This window comes from Balaenoptera borealis (assembly GCF_965194805.1).
Source record: "Balaenoptera borealis genome assembly, chromosome: 7".
NCBI lineage: Eukaryota > Metazoa > Chordata > Mammalia > Artiodactyla > Balaenopteridae > Balaenoptera > Balaenoptera borealis.
In genome coordinates, this window is record NC_138864.1 from 89,651,492 (window position 1) to 89,672,537 (window position 21,046).

Below are 21,046 nucleotides of genomic sequence, written 5' to 3' on the forward strand. Positions count from 1 at the left end.
TAGATAACTTGCTATGCAATTTTATTTATTGTCATTCATAATGTAAGGAGTATGGGGTGCAGGTGCTTACATTCTCTTGAAAGGAGATCGGTAATAACCATAATAAAATAATTACCATTGACTTAAATAGACTGCCAGTAATTTCTCCAGCAAAAATGGGTTTATTTGGGATCAACAAAGAGTTGCCATTCAGGGTCTGTAACCATGGCAAACCACATCCAATTCCCCAGCAAAAATGGAGAGGAGAATTATTTCATAGAGGGGAAAAGGAAGCCGAGAGGGTTATAGTAAAGAGTCCATGGCTTTTCATTGGCTGAGTTGTGACAGTCTCAGCCCAGCTCTTGTCAGGAAAGAGAGGAAGTCTTTCTTCTTCCTGTCGGGCTCTGCTATGGTGGTAAGGTGTGAGAGCTCCCATTCTGGTCTACCAACTCTATTTAAATAATTGAGATTTCTGTTTATTAATTTTTTACTTTACTATGTAAGGTGATACACTCTACAAAAGAAAGTGTAATACAGGGGAAGGATATTGTCAGGGCAGGCAGGTCAAAAACATGTTGCAATTTTCAACCGGATGGTCTGTGTAGGCTTCATTGAGAAGGTGAATTTGCAGGCTTGAGTTATTTGTATGGAAGATGGAAATGTGTGACAAGTTCTAGGAAAAGCAAAGAAGCCAGTGTAGCTGGAGGTCAGTGACACGGGGGGAGTAGTTGGAGATGAGTTTATAAAGATAGTGGGGTAAGGGGCAGGACAGATCATGTAGGGCTTTGTCAGCTTTTGTAAAGGGTTTGGCATTAGAATGTGATGTGATAGCTGAGTTTCGAGCAAATAAATGACTTTATCTTCTATACGTTTTAAAAGAATCATACTGGCTGCTGTGTTGTTAATAGACTACAGAGGGGCAACAGTGGAATAGAGAGGCCAGTTAGTCTATTTCAGTATTCCAGGATGAGAAATTGATGCAGCTCACACATTACACCAGGGGGGTAGTGGTGGCAATGGTGGGAAGTGGTTGCCAGTAGGAATTGCTTACCGATTGGATATAGACGTGAAAGAGGAGAAAAGGATGATTCCAAGTTTAGTGTTTATAGAGAACCAGAAGGATAGTTGCCATTAACTAAGATGGGGAAAGTTGCCAGAAGACATTTAAGAGGGAAGATGGGAAATTCAGTTTGGACATACCAACTTAGCGACAATGTGTAGAGGGTTGGAGATAGGCCTGGAATTTGGAGAGAGTGGAGCTGAAGATATGTATTTTGGAATTGTCAAAATATAGGGAATATTTTAAACCATGAGTGTAAATGAAATCACCAAGGGAATATTTATAGATATAAAAAGAAGCAATCCAAGAACTGAACCCTCAGGTGCTCTAAAAGTACAAGGAGAAAATGAGGAACCCACAAAGGTATCTGAGAAGAAGCAGCCAATGAGTTAGGAGTTTTGTGTCTTGAGAGAAAGTGAAACAAAGTTTATCAAGAAGTAGAAAGTAGTCAACTTTGTAAAATGCTGCCACTGAGTCCAGTAAGAAGATGCCTGAGAAGTAGCCATTGTTCTTTCTAGCAATATAGAGCTCAGAAATGAACTTGACAAGACTAATTTTTATCAAGTGGTGGGGGTGTGCCTCATTGGAGCAGGTTTAGAGAGAATGGCAGCAAAACTAAGTGCTTTTAAAGAAATTTGGAAAAGAATTTATGCTGAATACATTTTTGGACAGAATTTTTAACATGGATATTTTACTAGAGTTTCAATTATGACTCCATACGTGTAGCAAATAGCTTGCTCTTCAGAATGAGGTTCTACAGGATGATAATAAATATGCTGTGAAAAAAAAATCATGTTCAAATAGATTTGTGAAATACAGATTAAGCTTTGAATCTTGTTAAGTGTTTCTTTATAAGGGCGTTCAGTATTGTGATTTATAAGAAATATATGCTTGGTCATTTAGATGATCAGAATACATTTTTCATGTATACAGTTGACCCTCAAACAATACAAGTTTGAACTACACAGGTCCACTTATACCCAGATTTTTTTCAATAAATACTTAAAATTTATTTTAAGTACTACACAATCTGTTGTTGGTTGAATCTGTGGTTTTGGAACTGTGGATAAAACAGGCTGACTATAAAGTTATACTCAGATTTTCCACTGCATGAGGTCAGTGCCCCTAACACCCATGTTGTTGAAGGGCTAGCAACTTGGCTTTCATTCAGTTCCCAGTTCCCAAAACCTTTGGAATTTCCTGTGATGACAGCAAAGCTGTGTCTCTTGTTATACTAACAATGTGACTTTTGGACCATACCTAAGGATGGGGGCTGGTTGCTAGAAGTGGTTAGAGGGTTGGAACTTTCAGTCCCACCCCTAGGCTTTTGGGAAGGGAGAGGAGCTGAAGATTGAATTGGTAACCAATGATTTAATCAATCCTGCCTCTGTAATGAAGCCTCTATAAAAACAAAAAAAAAAAAAAAAAAGGAGAGGGTTTGGAGAGCTTCCAAATTGGTGAACACATGGAGATTAGGGAGAGTGGTGCACCTGGAGAGGGTGTGGAAACTTGGTGCCCTTTCCACATATCATGCTCTATTCACCCCTTCCATTTGGCTGTTCTTAGTCATATACTTTTATAATAAATCAGTAAGTAAAGTGTTTCTCTGAGTTCTGTGAGCCTCTCTAGCAAATTAATAGAACCTGAGGAAGGAGTCTGGGGAACCTCCAGTCTGTGGCCAGTTGGTCAGAAGCATAGGTGACAATCTGGGCTTGCGGTTGGCATCTGAAGTGAAAAATAGTCTTGTAGGACTGAGCCCTTAACCTGTGGGATCTGACCCTGTCTCCAGACAGTGTCAAAATTGAGTTGAATTGTAGCACACCCACCTGGTGTTAGGAGCATTACTTGGTGGTGTGGGGGGAAAACCTCCCTAAGACATGTTGGAAATTTGGGTCCTTGAATACCCATTTATTGGGCTTCTCAGAGTTTTTAATAAGCTAACCTATATTGTGAATCTCCAGTAGAGATAATAAGTATTGTTTGGACCGTAGAATCATTTTTATTGAGTACCAAATCCAAGTGTGCCACAGCAAAAGTTTGGTGAATACTGGCCTAAATAAAACTGAATAACAAATCATAATGAATTTTTAGAACATGTGCATGAACACGTATTAAATAGTACTTCAAGTAGAGCAAGGATGATAGCGTATATTATGCTTGTGCTCCCATTCTCCCCCTCCCTTTCTCTTTCTGTCTCATCTCTTTGAACTAAATATGACCTGAAAAAGATTATCCATCAAACCCATTATGATTTTATTTAGTGTAGCTTACATTTCATCAACATGCTTTTCTTCTTTTGATCACCACTCAGAATAACATTGTTTTTTCAGAACTATTTTATACCTACAAAAGCCATCATCAAGCAAATAATGACGGTACAATTTATGTAAATGAAAAGCTCCTTTATTATTCTTCCAAGAAAGTAAAAACTAGTCATTATTGTTTCTATATTGTATTTTAAAAATAAGACAGTATTTGAGGACAGAAGAGTCAAAGTGGATAAAGAGCGAATGATTCTTACAGTCTCATCTGTTTACTTTTGGACTAGTATTATGTCTGCAAAATAATGGGGTACATGGAAACAGATCAAAATACTAATATAAGTGAGTAGTTTGTCACAGTCTTTCAAGAATCATCTATTCTTTTTTACTCTGCAAATATGCCTAAATTTAAAAAATTACTGGTCTTACTCCTAATGTAAACTTTTACGGTAAACTTCTGGTGAGATGGTCTCATCTTGTGGGGGGCCATAAAGCATCCTTTTCTCACTCAACCCCGACCACACCAAAAAATAAATTATTACAAAAGGGTGACAGGGAGGGAGAGAGAGAAGGAGAATGGAAAGGGAGGAGCCGAAGATACCAAGTCTAGAAAAGCAGTGTGTAGAGTTTTTTGGGGAAGAGTTGCAGAGAAATGGGCAGTAATTGGTGGGGAAAGTGGAGTGAAAAGAAGTTTCCTACAAAGTAGCAAGAATTCACTTCACAGACATGGGGAAAATAATAGCAGATGCTGAAGTGGAATGGAGTAGTGTCTCCAAATATCTGAGGGGAAAATGCTTTTGAACTTTGTAACCAAATAAATATTAATAGAGGGTGAACCCAAAATAAAGACATTTTAGAAATGCAAGAACTCAAAGATTACCATCCACATACCCTTTATGAAAAAAACTACTGGTTTTTCACTCTGAATTACAATGTACAAGAAGGGTTACAACATGGGAAACTAGACAATGTGGCTGAGTATATACACTCATGAAAAAGTAAAGCTAAAAAGAAATTGAGAGCATACATTAGAATTTGACACTTGGGAATTTCTCATTTGGAAAACTGATATTGTTTCTTTTATTACTCAATTTACAACGAATTTGTTTATATAATATAAATGTTTTTCAATCAATCTATAAACAGTACACAAAAGATTTAATTACATTTATTGGTTAATGATGTAAAATGTACCTCACATTGGGGAATAGAAGAAAAAAGGAGGGGAAAAGGCTTAGTGTACTAATTCTATAATCTTTCACGGTAGGTGGTTGATTCTAAAGTTGATAAAGACCATGATTAGGTATATTATTTTCAATTTGAAATGACAACCACCAAAAGATCTGCTAATAGACACTGGTTACATGATAATTTCTGAGGAGTAGTACTGGGAGGTCAGGGAAGACTTACTTTGCATTTTATATCAACCTGTTGTGTTTGAATTGTTTGTGAATGCATTTTTTTCTACATTAGTATATTTTTAAAGAAAAAAAGCCTGGTGTATCAGTTAGGATGCCTGCAACTAACAGGAAACCCCTAAATTAAATTTACTCAAGCAATACAAAGCTTATTCTCTTCTTTAACAAGGAGTCCAGGGGTCAGGCAGCTGCAGGAGTGGTATTTGCCAGGAATCTGGTTTTGCTTTTTCATAGCTGTCTGGGCTCTGATCTCTGTGTTGGCTTCATCCTGATGGCTGTTATGAGCCATGAAACCTTCTCTTGAATGCCCTCAAAAAAATTTTCCCTCCCATCTTATTGGCTAGAAATGTTCCATACTGTTACATGTTCACACCTAAGCCGGTTGTTAACAAGGAGAATATGACCACCATGCTTGGTTTGGGCTAGTCAAGACCACATGCTGGGGCTGCAGATATTCTCCCCTACAACTCATGGTCTCCTGGAAAAGTATTGATACCTGGAGAAAAAGGTGCTTTATTAGAGAGGACTTAAGAGGATGGACGGGAAGGATGTATATATTACAAGCAATTGAATATTTAAACTTAAAAAAAAGACTTCAGTGGTCTTGAATGTTTTTACTTCCTTTATAATTTATTCTTCACCATTAGATGTTTTTAAAGAGGATTGGGCTTTTCTCTTTGTACCCCTAAATGATAGCTGAGTTTTTGTTTCAGTTAGGAACCAACCCCACCTTAAATATTCTAGAATCTTGGCATTGGTAGGCTTAATGTTTATGGTTTCAACTATTTGGGACAGATCCCAAAGTTCCATAATATAAGAATTTGTGATTTTTCTAGGGTATAAAATTGAATTCCATACCTTACTAGTCTATCATTCAGGATATAGTCATTTAGGTAGTAAGTAGGCCTAGTCACCTATTCAGCATCTACATATCAAAATATCTTTGAATAGTTTGTATTTATCATTATGTAGGCATTTTAAGAGGGAAATTATTTGCTAAATGGTGTTCACTAAATTTGAGATATAAGTCTCCTTCATCAAAGTCAAGGCTATTACATTCTTTTTCATGTGAAGATTGGTTGCTACCCTCACCCATTTACCTGATCAAATCTTTTGCACCCACCCCTTTCTGTTCTGCCCCATCCTGCCTCTGTCAAACCTCAATTTTCCTCATTTATTTGAATACTGGCTTTGAATTTTAACTACTGGCCTGTAGGGAGTCAGATCTACACCTGGATCATTTCCCTTAGCCTTGGCCCTGCCAACTCATTGTTTTCACCTTTCCCCCACCAAGCTATGCTGCTGACATCCCAGAGATGCCTCATGGTAGTCTTTTTTTGGGTTACAACACATTATGTAATTATCACTCACTAAATTAGCAACTTAAAGACTTTCCACTATTTAATTTTTTAAACTTGATTTCCTATTATTCAAATATAATTTCACATCATAATAATCACTTGAAGAATTACATGATTAATTACACATATTAGAGAAAAGTCACTAAAATTCTCTGCTGATATTTTACAGTTTACTTTTAGTTACAACTATATTAATATGTATGTATCATTTAAAAGAGCAATAACATTTTCTTGTTTTAAATGAGTTTTCTTAGCATTTTCTACATTATATTACATGTTTCATAATTAGAAATGGAATGAACTGGTGTTTGCTAATGCATATTATTTGGTTATTTATTTGTATTCATTCTTAACATTTAGATAATACTGATTCTCACTCCCTGACGCATAGATCAGGAATATAGGCCCACATAGATCTGAGATATAAGATATGGAAAAAAACATTTTACTTTGCTTTTTCAGGGAGGGTTTTGATTCCTTCATCTCCGTTCCTTTCCCTGTGTAGGCAGAGGTGTTATGTTAGTTGGCATAGGCTGATCTATGTTGCAGTAATATATTAGTCACATTCATTTTCTTAAATATTGGAATACTATCAAATATGCTTAGTGACTATATTATGTAATGCTATATTTTTGAAAAAGGAATAGCTGTAAACCAGCTTTTCCCAAAGTGTGTTATGTGTGTGTTCAATGAAAATAAGAATTCTATAGTCACGTATGGGAAAGAGTAGATTTCCTCATTCTCCTAAGACTTCTCAAAGTCTTTAATATGCTAATTTTTACATTGGATAGCTCTAAGAAGCAAATATAGTTTAAGGCATTTCTAAAATCTATGATCAAAAAACGTTTTTTCTAGGAGCATCTCTTTGGACCAATTAAGTAAGAGAAGAATTCCGTGTAACACTCTTTGGAAACTCTGGGCTAGAAATACCTTTAAATCTAATTAAAGAACAAACTTTTGTGGAAAAGGCAAGCTTTTAAAAACTCTACTGTAAAAGCTTTCCATGAGTAAGTGTTAGGACTAATGTCCCTTATAGCACTACTATGGGCAGTAGAGAAAATTTATTAGAAGAGTGATTTGAAGAGAGTCATGACATTAAAAGTGTAAAGCACATGTATATAGTATTACCTTTCCTTTCTTTGTTATAAATGTTACAAAGCTCTGGATTACAGTTAGATGTTGGTCATAAAGACAGAATACCTATGATGAAGAGGTACATTATGCATGGTAATGCATCTTAAGCGGTAAGAGCCTAAAAGTCCTCCTTTTCGTATTCTCAGAATGCTCACTGACTTCTCAGTGTTTGTTTGCCACCTGGAAAATGACATAACAATTATGCATATAGTAAACTAGTATTGGAGAAATCAGAAAATTCACCTAAATGGAAAAAAGTGCAAAGATAAATGCATCCATACTCATTCATAGCTGGCAATCTTCTTTCTTCATTGAGAAAATGGAAGTAGTCTGAAAAGAACTTCCCAAGTTTCCCATCATCTTCCTATAGCAGCAGCTCCACTTTCTCTGCCTTTCCATGAGCCCAGCTACCATCAATAAGCTCCTCATGTTCCCTCTTGAAGCCAACCCCTCCACCATACACTGGATCGCATCACTCGGAGCACTCAAAAATACTTTTCCAAAAATTCTTCCTTCCTGCTCCTGTTACCAATTTTTTGCTTTTCATTCAATAATTCCTACCAGAGAACAAACCTGTTGCTCTTTCTCCTACATTAAAAACAAATTCATGTCTTGACTCCACTTTTCCAACCAATTGCTGTCTCATTTCTTTGCTCATCTTTGTAGCAAGACTTCTCCAAAGGGTTTCCATTCCCACCACTGTACCAGAACTTCTCTCGTCAGGGTTATTGATGAGCTCCACACTGCAAAATCAATGTCAAATAACAGATAAATTGGCCGCTTCTCAGGCCTCATTTTACACACAGTTCAATATTCTCCTCAATATTCTTTCTTTGCTTAGTTCCCAGAACACCAAACTCTTGGTTTTTCTTGTCCCTCATTGGTTGTTGCTTCTCAGTTTCCTTTGCTGATTCTTCCTTCTCTCCTTTGCATCTTCTCAGTCGTAGTTCCTCCCTCTTTTCTTTCTTCTCCCCTCTTCTCTCTTCCCTTCCTTTCTCTTCTCTTTCCTCTTCTTCCCTTCCCCTTTCATCTATTATCTCTTCTCTTCCTATTACACTTATTCCTTTCATGTCCTCTTTTCATGGTTTTAAAGTCATCAGTATACCTGCCACTTCCAAATTTCTGTCTCTGGCCCGGATCTCTCTCCTAAACTCACATTCATATATTCAGCTATCTAAAGTACAGCTCTACTCAACATATCTAAAATAGAATTCTTGATATTCCAACTCAGATCTGTTCCATCTCAGCTGATTGTCAATCCATCCTGCCAGGTGCTCGGGTTGAAACCTTGGACTGATTCTTTTTTTTTTCTTAACATTTTTATTGGAGTATAATTGCTTTATAATGGTGTGTTAGTTTCTGCTTTATAACAAAGTGAATCAGTTATACATATATCCCCATATCTCTTCCCTCTTGCGTCTCCCTCCCTCCCACCCTCCCTATCCCACCCTTCTAGCTGGTCACAAAGCACCGAGCTGATCTCCCTGTGCTATGCGACTGCTTCCCACTAGCTATCTGTTTTACATTTCGTAGTGTATATAGGTCCATATATACACTACCACTCTCTCACTTTGCCTTGGACTGATTCTTGATTTCTTTCTTGCTCTTGCACTCCCACCCCATAGCCAATTTTACTGGCTATGCCTTCAGAATATTTTCAGAATCTCACAACTTCTTATCACCCCAATACCAATACGACCATCATCCCTCATATGGATTAGTGGGTAAAGGTAAATTTCCATCCTTTATTCCTTATATTGTATTATCAAACCAGCAACTAAGATTATCCTTTTAAAAGGTAAGTCAGAACTTGTCATTTCTCTGCCCAAAGCTTTCCATTTACTCTATTCTCATTCACAGTAGAAGCTAAATCCTCCATAATATTCTAGAAAGTATTATACAATCAGCCCACCCTCCCCCTTAGCTCACTAATTTTATCTTCTACTCCTTTCCCCTTGTTCATTCTGTTCCTGCCAGACTGGGCTCCTTAATCTTCCAGGAACATACCAGGCATGCTTCCTCCTTAGGGCTTTTGCACTAGCTATTTCCTCTCTTTGGACCACTCTTCTACCATACGACCAACCCTTTCACCTTCTTCTAGTCTTAGCTCAAATGTCACCTTTTCAGTGGAACCTCCTGGCCCACCCTATTTAATACTACATGGTGTCCCTCTTCCTCCACCCTCCCCATCCCTTTCATCTCCATTTTTTTTTACACACAGTCTTATTTGCTTACTTATTATGTTATTATGTGTTTCTTCTTGATAGACTGTAAGTTCCATGAGGCTAGGAATCTTTATTTTGTTCACTGATGTGTCTTAAGTGCCTAGATCTGTGGCTGGCATAGAGTGGATACTCAGTATTTACTGAATAAATGAATTAGACATCTCAACGAGATGTGCGTATCTCAGCAATTTGATTTTTGGAAACATTACAGTATTTTCATTTATCTCATAGAAAGGGGTTAATCTGAATAGGGACATTTTAATTATACCAGATAAACGACATCTGTTCATAAAGATACTGAGAATCTAACATAGTCATCTAGCAGATCTTTTTTTTCCTCCCAAATGGTAACATCTCTTTTGCTATGATTTTTTCTCATTGTTTTTCTTTCAGACATTATAGTTTTAGAAAATAATATTCTGTTCAAATACCATAGTCCAAGCTCTCAGAGATAGTATCTCATAAGAAATTATTTTTGAAAGGAGACAAAATCAGTTTATATATTGATACTGGTGCATCTTCAGATACTCAGAAAACTAGGATATGGCTCCTCACTTTTAAGAAGATCAAAGGGGAACTTTAAAAGAACTTTTATTGAGTTAAGAAGTTAAAATCAGCTGTTAACTCTCTTTATATAGACACTCTTTACTGCATGGGAATGTGTGAGCGTATTTTTCAAAAACTTTGAAAATAATAAATCTTCCTTCTCCCAACCCCTTTTTTTTTTTTTTTAAACTTTGGGTTTATTTATTTATTTATTTATTTTTATTTATGGCTGTGTTGGGTCTTTGTTTCTGTGCGAGGGCTTTCCCTAGTTGCGGCAAGTGGGGGCCACTCTTCATTGCGGTGCGCAGGCCTCATTATCTCAGCCTCTCTTGTTGCGGAGCACAGGCTCCAGACGCACAGGCTCAGTAATTGTGGCTCACGGGCCTAGTTGCTCCGCGGCATGTGGGATCTTCCCAGACCAGGGCTCGAACCCGTGTCCCCTGCATTGGCAGGCAGATTCTCAACCACTGCGCCACCAGTCAAGCCCTGCCAACCCCTTTGAGCTGTGTGCACAGGGACCTAAACATGCAATTTAAATTTTGCTTTAAAGCTATAATAATGGTGTACTGAAAATGTCCCCTATTTGGTAATTACAAATAAACGAAAGAATTCTGTTTTTTCCAACACTTCGGGAATATTTTTAAATTGATCATAAAGTAGGTAAAAGAAAATCGCAATGAATTCATGTTTGGACAATTTATAGAATGTGCTTTCAGCTGAGACTGCTAACAGAAAGAATGATGTGAACTTGATGCTGCCAAGGGTTACATTATGGCAACAGAGAAAGGGCTTCCATGGAGGACTTCAGAGCCATTTAGCCCAGGATCCAGCTATGCCTGAAGCCAGTACTTGCCTTGGACTCCTTGGTTATGTGAGACCAAAAAAAAAGTCGTCTTTTTACATTAGTTAGACTGATGTAGTTGAATTCTAGCAACTGCCACTCAATTAAATCCTTCATCAAGTGTCAGGAGCAGTAAGGAATCACATTGGGTTGTCCCAGGGAAGGAAGGGGGAGGACAGGAGGACAAAGGAAGATTATGCTTAGATAAGAAGATGGATATGTGCTGGCCTTGTGAATAGAGAGATCCTCTGAGACTGGGAGGAAGCAGTGGCAGATTAAAGATGGCAGAGCTTCCCTTCCCACTCAGCTGCCCTGGAAGACTTCATGGAGACAGTGCATGCAGGTCTATGGTTTGATCCCTGAGTGTCTCAATCTTAATAGCATTTTTGTAAGTCCCTGTGACCAGTCCTGTGGTCATTATACAAAGGACCCAAAGTTGTGCTGAGGCATGACAGGGTTATCCAGTTGCTCCAGTGTGATATAAAATATTTTCATTTTCACTGAATTCCCTGATGTAAAAAAGAGGTTGGAAAGTACTAGAGAGGATTACATTGTGGAGCTTCTACTGCAGTGTCTGTAGTAGGTAAAATAATGGCCTTCCCAAGATGTCCATGTTAATTCCTGGAACCCATGAATATTAGGTATGTGACAAGGGAGAATTAGGTTGCAGATTGAACTGTGTTTTTGTTAATCATCTTTTACATAAGGAGGTTATCCTGGATTATTTAGGAGGGGCTAATGTAATCACAAGGGTCTTTAAATGGGTCAGAGAGAAGCAGAAGAGTCAGAATATGAGAGGTGGTGTCCCGAGAAGGACTTGATTTGTCATTGCTGGCTTTGAAGGTGGAGGAAAGGGCTACTAATCAAGGAATGAAGGCAGCTTCTATAACGTTTGAAAAAGGCAAGAAAATGGGTTCTCCCTTAGAGCCTCTAGAAAGGCAATAAAATGGGTTCTCCCTTAGAGCCTCCAGAAAGCCTCCACAGGCCTGCCAACGCCTTGATTTTAGCCCAGTAGAGCCCATTTCAGACTTCTAACCTCTAGAACTATGAGATAATAAATTTGTGTTGTTTTTTAGCTGCTAAGTTTGTGATAACTTGTTGCAGCTACAATAGGAAAATAATACAGGGTCCTGTAGAGGACAGAGGTTCAGTGCTTGATGGAAAAATCAGGCAGCAGAAGGTGGATGATGATGATAGATGTGGACTAAGGGCCAGGCCTGCCCCTTTTTGCTGTCACCATCTTAGTCTCAGGATTCTCATACATTTCTCAGAGGGTGGCAGGGTGTACCAGTAATGGTATTTACCATCCCATCAGCAGGTAGGTGAGAGATCCAAACCAGATTTAATTTTATTTGGAAAATGAGGTTCTTGCATCAGAATATCATGGAACAATGAAAGTGTTGTTTATGAATTATGTAACATCAATTTTGAATTTTGTTCATTTATACTCTTTTGAAGTCGCTTTTTGAACCAATTACCAGTGTCAAGTCTTTACAACTGTCTATAAAACCCCCAACTGTCCTTTTCCTGCAGGATTTCTATTGTATGAAGTTCATACATTTCTCCCTTTGACGTTATTCTCACCAGCAATAGCACTACTCCAACTTTGTTTATAACCGTCACTAAACTTTCATGAGCTCCTTTTCAACTTGCACCCACTTTGAGCAGTAGCCAACTAACTACAGATCTCATCTCTTCTGTTCTTGACCATTTCTCCCACCTCAGTGAATGCTGTTAGGCCCAAACCCTTCTCTTCCCCCTTCCATCCTCATCTGAAGACATCCTGTTGTCTTGTTATCTTAAAGGCACTGATCGTCATGAAATATCATAGGATTCTAACTAGTCTTCATACTCTTTAAACACCAGCCATTACAGTTTGTTAAAAGCTTTCTTTTTATTCCATTCTTTGACCTTTACATATATTTTCTTCTGTTATCTCTCCACTGAATTCTGTACACCACATTATTAAAAATAATTATCATTTGTCTGTCAACTTCCCAAATTTTGAAATTTGAAGTTGATATGAAACAGTTTCTGCCATATAATAAAACTGCAAAAACAATTCAGTGTCATTTCAAATGGAAGCATACTACAAATCAGGCTGATAAGCTCTTATATTGGTGGTACCTGCTCACATCTTTTTTCCTTTCCCACCTATTCTCAGTAATGATAGGAACTCTCAGACATTTAATTTTACTTGTTGACTGGGTCTTGGGTGGTCAGGTGCTATTTTTCATATATCTTAAAGTATTTTCCACATTAAACTGTAATATAAAGAGTGACTTTACAGTCTTTAGTGCTGCTATTATTTCTCATAAAAATCACTTAGTATATATTGGTTGAATTGTAGTTTAAGATGTAGTGTTTGTTTTAATTAGATGGATTAAAAAACGTATTGCCCAAAGGTGAAAAGACTTTCTTCAAAATGATATTTTTCATTTTTTCCCAGTATTATTAGGAAAGAAGAAGAAACTACCTTTATTCTGTTTAGCTTACTGCCTGAAGGACAGATTTTTTTCATTTAGTTTCAGTGATGCATTAGTATTTGTGATACAGCAGAAGCTGGAACATTACAAATGTCTGCAATTGTTTGCATTGCTGTAGGGAATATAATGTTGTTAATATCTATTACTGGACTAAATGAATGAATTAAGTAGCCAAAAACAAATATGATTGTCAAGCGTGATTTAGTTGGAGTATTGCTTTAGAACAGCTGCCAAATTTAATATGGGGGGGTGGAGGAGGGTTTCATATCATTTGCACATAACATTTTGCAATGTCGGACACCTCTGTTTTTCCACTAGATGGAGGCCTTGCTTTGCTTTAAAGCCATGGACCGCTTGGGTGCTGCAGTGTGGTATAAAATGAATAAAATTCTACAGAGTTTTTCTTTTTCCTTCTTTGTTCCATTGCTTTTGTTGTTAGCTATCATCTGTGCCTTGCGCATGCTTTTGTCCTTTGGAGGGGGCTGTAAAAGAAAGAGAGGATCAAGTTAGAAGCGGGGAGAGCAGGGAAATCAGAGGTTAAAACTGGTGCTAACACAAGCTGCACTGTGAGGAAGGCTGAGGTTTTCCTTTATTTCCTCCCATTTTAGTCATCAGTATCACCTACCCTGCTCTTGGACACACAGGATACACGGGGCCTCACTTCCTTGGGCATTCCTGATGTATTTATTATCAAGATACACCTTTTCAGTGTCCTGTTTCTTCGTAAGGATTTAGATTTGTGTTTTGGTTCTTCTAATACTGTACTCATTGAGGCACGGTACTAGGAGCTTTCACATCAACCATCTCATCTCATCTCATTCTCACCAAAAAAAATAGCCGTTAGCTATTCTGGCAAGGTAATTTACTAAAAGGTTTTCCAAACTGATGTGGGTATTTCCACAATATTTCAGTATTGTGGTTCAGTAAATTTGGAGTACATTGTGATAGACACTATTAAAAAACATGTATTTATTGCAGGATTTCCCTGAGTCTTTAACAGTGACTTCTGGCTGTGAGAAGTCCTCACTTCCTCACCCGTCAGTGATATTTCCGCTACCCGAGGATGCTACCCTTTCTTACGTGTTTGATGTATAAGGATCTCCTGGTATAGAACAAGCATTCTTCTTGAAGATCAACTGTTCTCATTAAAAACACTACTTAGGACAACTGTAGCTCTAGTTAGCACCTCCACAGAATTATGGGGAAGAAAGGGATTAGGAGGGAGCTAAATCTCCAGGACAGCAGATGAACCTTTGCCTTCCTGGCAATGAGTAGGATGGAAGCATCCAGCTGTAGCATCTCTTTTGTGTCACCTTTCATTGCATGTGTATTAAAAGGTGAGTACCTCCTAAATCTGCCACTGGTTTACAGGCATTACCTGTAAAGTTCTTCTCCTCTATCACTAATTTCTGGATTATAGATTATGGCTTTCAGTTGGTCCAAGTTGTCCCAATCTAATGGTTCATATTTACTGGAGATCATGGATATTAACACATACTTTTTTATCTAAAGGCTAACTTGTATAAGATACTAATGGATAAAAATGTTTCAATAAATTAAATATTCCGTGTCACAGCGGGGCTCATAGACCTGGGGAAAATTAAGCCGCAAGTTTTGCAGTTCTCCAAGGACAGGGATCTTTAGAGCTCTGCAGGATAAGGATCTGCCAGCAGAAATGCTGGAGCCAGCCTCAGATGAGACCTGATATCACTACCCCACTAATTACCTGAATTGGTGCTGGCCCAGCTCCCTGGCTCTTTTTCTCTCTCTCGGTGATTTTTTTAAATCACAGGGGCCTCTTGGCCTTCTCTGGCCCTGACCTTTGGTCAGTGCCAGGGTAGTCCACAGATCTCAGTGGCTGAATCTTGAGACAGAAGGTTGGGATCTTGATTCCTTCTTTCCTTAGAAGGCCTCCATGCTACTTACACAAATTTATTCATACCCTCCAGCATCCTTCAGGAGTTTCTCTTGCTGTGTTTGCCACAACCCCCATAATATACATATTACAGTTCTGCATCATTGGACGTTTTATCATCAAAAGCCCCAAACAAGCAAACAAACACCTCTTATAACAGATCACTAAATGCAACTTTTGCTTTTGCTTCAGAGGAGGGCAGAGACTTCAAAGGCTGGGAGCAATGCAGTAGATGTTGAGTACTACCAGCAAAGGGCAGATGTGCTAGGATATTGTGAAGTCTGGTTCTGCCCCCATTTTCCAATGCCCACCTCTGGACTGGGAACTGGGAACCAAGGGGCTGAGCGGGAAGTTGAATAGCACCTGTTGGAGGAGGCCCCCAGCATCAAGGGAACTACAGAGAAGAGGTCCTGTGTGTGAGTGCGTGTGTACATGTATGTGTGTTTCTCATGAGGAGTGGTCTCAGAAGTGCCTACCAAAGTCCTCCACAAAACAGTTCTTTGACCATCTGCTCAACTCAGTGAGCACCAAAGCAATATGACAACTGTACCCAGGCTTACCTGCCCTTCCTCCTTGTCCTTCTCCTCTCACTCTGGTCCCTGCTGAGGGGCCCCAGAAGGTAGTAGCAACTAGAGAAAGGAAGATGAAGGGGTCCACCATGTCCTGGGCTTCTCACTGCAAGTTTTCTGGCCTCAGGACCATCTATCTTGCAGATGGAGGAAGTGGGGAGTGGGGTGGGTTTGGAGGGAGTAAAGCTGCATAGAGAATAAAGTTTTAATATTAAATTTGGCAAGATATTCTATTGCCCAAAATGCTTAGGGGGCTTAAAATTTTTTTATGATGAAATACACATAATATAAAATTTACCATTTTAACCATTTTAAAGTGTACAGTTCAGTGGCATAAAGTACATTCACATTGTTGTGCAACTGTCACCACTGTCCATCTCCAGAACTTTTTCCTCATCTAAACTGAGATTCTATACCCATTAAACAATAACTCCCCACTCCCCCTTCCTCCAACCCCTAGTAACCACTATGCTACTATTCTGTCTCTGTGAATTTGACTATTTGGGTATGCTCTGTATAACTAGATTCATACAGTATTTGTCCTTTTGTGAATGACTTATTTCACTGAGTATAATGTCCTCAAGTTTTATGCATGTTGTAGCTTGTGTCAGAATTTCCTTCCTTTTTAAGGCTGAATAATATTCCTTGTATGTGTATACCACATGTTGTTTATCCATTCATCTGTTGATGAACACTTGGGTTGCTTCCACCTTTTGGCTGTTGTGAATAATGCTGCTATGAACATTGGCCTACTAGTATCTGTTGAGTTCCTGTTTTCAGTTCTTTTTGGGCATACACCTAAGAGTGGAATTGCTGAGTCATATGATAATTCTGTTTAACTTCTTGTGTAATTGCCAAACCTTTTTTCTCAGCAGCTGCACCACTTTGCATTGCCACCACCAAAAACGCACAAGGGTTCCAATTTCTCCACATCCTCACCAACATTTTAGAAGACTTTTTACTACATATACTGAGCTGAATATCTGCTGGACCAGCCCATGATTTCCTTCAAGGGCTCAGAAGAGCAAGCTGTGAGAGCCAGTGTAAAGGGTTGAGTGGAGTGATTGTAACTGAGCATGACCCTATGGGGCCTTCCGAGGGCAGACCCCTCCCCCCATGTCCTCTGCTATATGTCTTCTCCAAGTACCTAGATAGCAGTATTGGATGCACATTTCCCGAGTTGATTTACAGAGGCTAAAACCCCCACCAAATGGAAGACATTAACTGCTTGATGACTGTGAGCACATAGCCCCCAGACCTACTGGAGCCTAAGGATTGATAATGTTAACCCCTGTGACACTGCCCTGTTACCTCACCATCAGCCAGTCAGGGAATTGTGCACAAGCTGATCACATACCCTGGAAATCCCCTCCCTCGCCTGGCCTTTAAAAATGCTTCCCTGAAACCCATGGGGAATTTGGGTTTTTTGAGCATGAGTTGTCCTGGACTCCTTGTCCGGCACCTTACAATAAATGTTGCACTTTCCTTCACCACAACTCAGTGTCAGTAGATTGGCTTTACTGAGCGCACCTAGTGGACCCAAGTTTTGGTTTGGTAACATGACGATAGCTACCTTTTGTTTGCTCTCTACATCCTATGGGGTCCAGTTTGGAAGCAGTCAGATGGCAGTGACTGTTAGGAAATGGCTGAGGCTGGTCTAGTTTCCTCTGTCAACAAAATCCTGAGGCAGTAGGCTTTGCTTCTTAAGATGTGAGAACGAGGAAGGCCCAGAGCTCTGGGTCATCGTCTACCTCTTTGTATCTTCCGTGCCTACAAGTGGGCAAAGTGAGTAAAACCAAGGCATGCAGATCGGTTCTTTATTTTGTACAGATTTGTCCTTTCCATTCTTTTCAAAAAGATAGGAAGAGTTACAGAGCTAGGCCCTCATGACTCAGAGATTATCAATCCACTTTTGCAGACTGTTTATTTTTGTCTTCCTCTTTTATCATATGGCTAGTTTTGAGGTCAGAATGAAGATTACTAAAACCTGCAACATTAATGGTCATGGTTTCTTTTCCTCTCATTGTCCAACTTTGTCTTCCTTGGAGCTTCCTATCGAATACACAGTGGTACATGGGTGCCATCTCCTATTTCCTCAGCTTTATCAATGGTGGGAAATAGTCCTAATTTAGCCCTTTTTATGAACTTACTAATTTCTTCATAAAATGTGTTCATAAACTACAGCCATGGGCCACAGTTACACAATTAAAGTTGGATAAAATGAGCATTTTCTGGCTGATAAAAGCTGAATGAAGTAGCTAAGGGCCTCAGGTGAAACCAAGGGTCCCCTACCCAGCATTAATCAGCAACATTAATTGATAATCCTAGCAGTTATCCTTAGCACTTCACAAGCATTAACTAAACCTCACAACATCTTGTGAAGCAGATATTGTTTTCTCTGTTTTTACAGATGAGGAAATGATCTTAAAATGACTAAGAAGCAAATTGCTTAGAGAGTATCTGCCTAAGCCTTTGACTTTTCACAGTCACGTGGTGGGGAAAAAACAGGACAGATAGATGGTTTCTCCTCCACCTTCCCTTCCCCAACTAAAAGGCTGCTTGGAATTTCAAAAACACTTTTGAAACAACATTATTATTATTTTTTCCTTTTTGCCGAGGTCTTTGGAGACTTTAGAAATCATGAAAAATCTATTTCTGTAATTAAAATGTGAAAACAAAAGCTATTTGTAGCCAAAAAACATCCCATTAATGTGATTTCCTTGTGGTGGATTGACAAGTTCAAAGCAGGAATGTATGTTGCCATGGCCACCAGATTGTATTTGCTCTACTGGTTCATTTGACTTAGCTGCTGGAGGAGGGTAGCTTTCAGCCAGGAATCACTGAGCATTGTTAGAATAGATTTGTAATTTTTATGTAACACCTTCTCTTTATAGATCTACACAGATAACAGCTGCAAATTGTTTACAGTCACTTTAGGGACAGAGTTTTCAGAATCTCTCAGGAATATAAACGGCAGAAGGGGGCATAGGAGAATGCCTTTTCTCCCTTCTCAAACATCTCATCCATAACAGGCTGTAAATAAATATTTGTCAAAAAGATGGGGGATGGATGAATGGATGACTCATTTTCATGCACCCACTGCCTGAGTTAAACTTTAGGTTTATGGGGAGGGAGGTTGGGAAAAGAAGTTGCGATACAGAAGAAAGGGAAGGGGAAAGGGGGATGTCAGGAGAGAGAAGGAAGCAGACATTCTGGAGTGATTTGTAATCTTTCAGATACAGGGGTGCAGAATGAAAGCTGTCCTTCTGCAGTGACAGAGGGAGAGAGATTAAGGGTGAGTGGGAGAGATTATGCGTGCTACTTTCCTAAGACCACTGAAGTCAGATACACAGAAAGCAGTTAAATTCTTATTAGCCCGATGATGCTCCCAACCTCCTCTAACTCTCTTCTTTTACTATGGTTATAGGGTCTAATAGTAACTGAGAAAAGGTTGGGGAGCTCCCTATCTGGAGGGGCAGGGGTGGTTTCCTGGTGCGGAGCCAAAGAATGAAGTTTTGCTTCATTTATCAGGGCCAGGTGACTTTCATTTAGAATTATGCATTTTCCTTCCCTGATAAATGAAGCCTCCTGCCAAGGCCTTTGGATCAGAAAAGGCTCCTGCTCCTCACATACAGCAGCAAGCATTCACATTGTAAAATGATGGTTCCGGAATAGCAGTGGAAATGGCAATATTTCATAGTGAGTGGTTTTCTCCCTTCCTTCTCACTGCTACCCCATGTTCAGTGTTGTCTAAGCAGATTCTGATGGTGTCTTTTGTGTCTGTATATGCCTAAGTAAGCAACAGGCAGGATAAAGTAAATGTCTTCCAAATCTCCATTTATCATGAACACAGATTATAGCTTCGGCTCTTTTGCTTGATGCAAGTAAGCTGACAGATGTATATCCATTGGCAGCAAATCTTATGGCTGACATAGCTGCTGAATTTATGTCTATATTCTTCCTGGGGAGGGATAAATTGTGGTATAAAATTTTTTGGTGCTAATGCTCCCTGACCTTTCTGCTTCACTCCTCTGCTTCAGCCCTGAAAGTACACCTTTTCAGAGCTCTAGTCCCATTTCACCCATTTCCTCCTCAACTTCCTCAACCGCCACCTGCCACCAGTTACATCCTTTGCTCAGTTATTCCATGGCCCTTGCGGGTAACTGTTTGATCATGATAACCTGATACACTAATTCACAACAAGTATTAATGGATGATAATAACGAAGTGTGTAATTTTTCAAATGTTTCCACTAAGATCCTAAATTCACTAAAGTGAATAAGTATCTCTAATGGGGCTGAGGGACAGGTGGGAGGCAGGGGTGTGGGGTGTAAGGTTGGGGGAAGAAAGGCCGGAGGGGAAGTGCTTAAAAAGTCTATTTTAAATTAGTTGTCGTTTAGGTTACTTAATGCTCTAGCCCATCTGAAATTCCCAGCAGAATACACTCTCTACATGCCTTGTTCATCCTGTGCTTTTGCAACCTTCCAGCACACCGCTGTGCACTTTTGAAGGTAAACAGAAGTAAATCTTTAATTCAGATGAATAAATCTCTGTTATCCTTTATCCCATCCTTTAAAAATAGTTATTAGTATTAATATATTATAAAAGTGATATTTGCTTTTGTAAACTTCAAGTAATACAGAGGAGTATCAAGAAAAATGTCCCTTATTCTTAATTCCATTCTTTTTGGAGAAAATCACTAATAATAATTTGCTGGTTATTGTTTTCAGACTTTTTGTTTTCTTTTTTGGTAAATGCATATCGTTATATGATCTGTAATTTATTATAAATTAGTTAAGTGTGCCTGTGTTTTAGCTTTAATCAATACCTTAGTTTGATTAGTTTGATTAGTTAATCTTTGACATACCCTAATCAAGGTAAACTTTCAAGGAATGGTCAGTTACCATTGAAAGACTAATCAGAAGTCCCCACTCTGGAGGAACTAGCTCTCCAGTTATTTATTTTTAGTACAATGGATATTAGAAATAATATTTCCTTAGTAAGACTATTAGTGTTCAAGATATGTGAATTGATTAGAAATATTATATAGGCCCTCCTGCCCTTGATGAATAGGGAATAAGAATTTAAGTGCAATCCTATACCATTTGCCTGGCACTCTAGGTTGAGGATTTTATTCTGTCTTGTGGGCACTTCTTTGAGCTAAGAGAATTGAGTGTAACTGTGTTTGTGCCTGCCAACTAATAAATTTTTGTCTCCTGAGCAAAAGTCGATGTGAGACCTGCTTTCATTG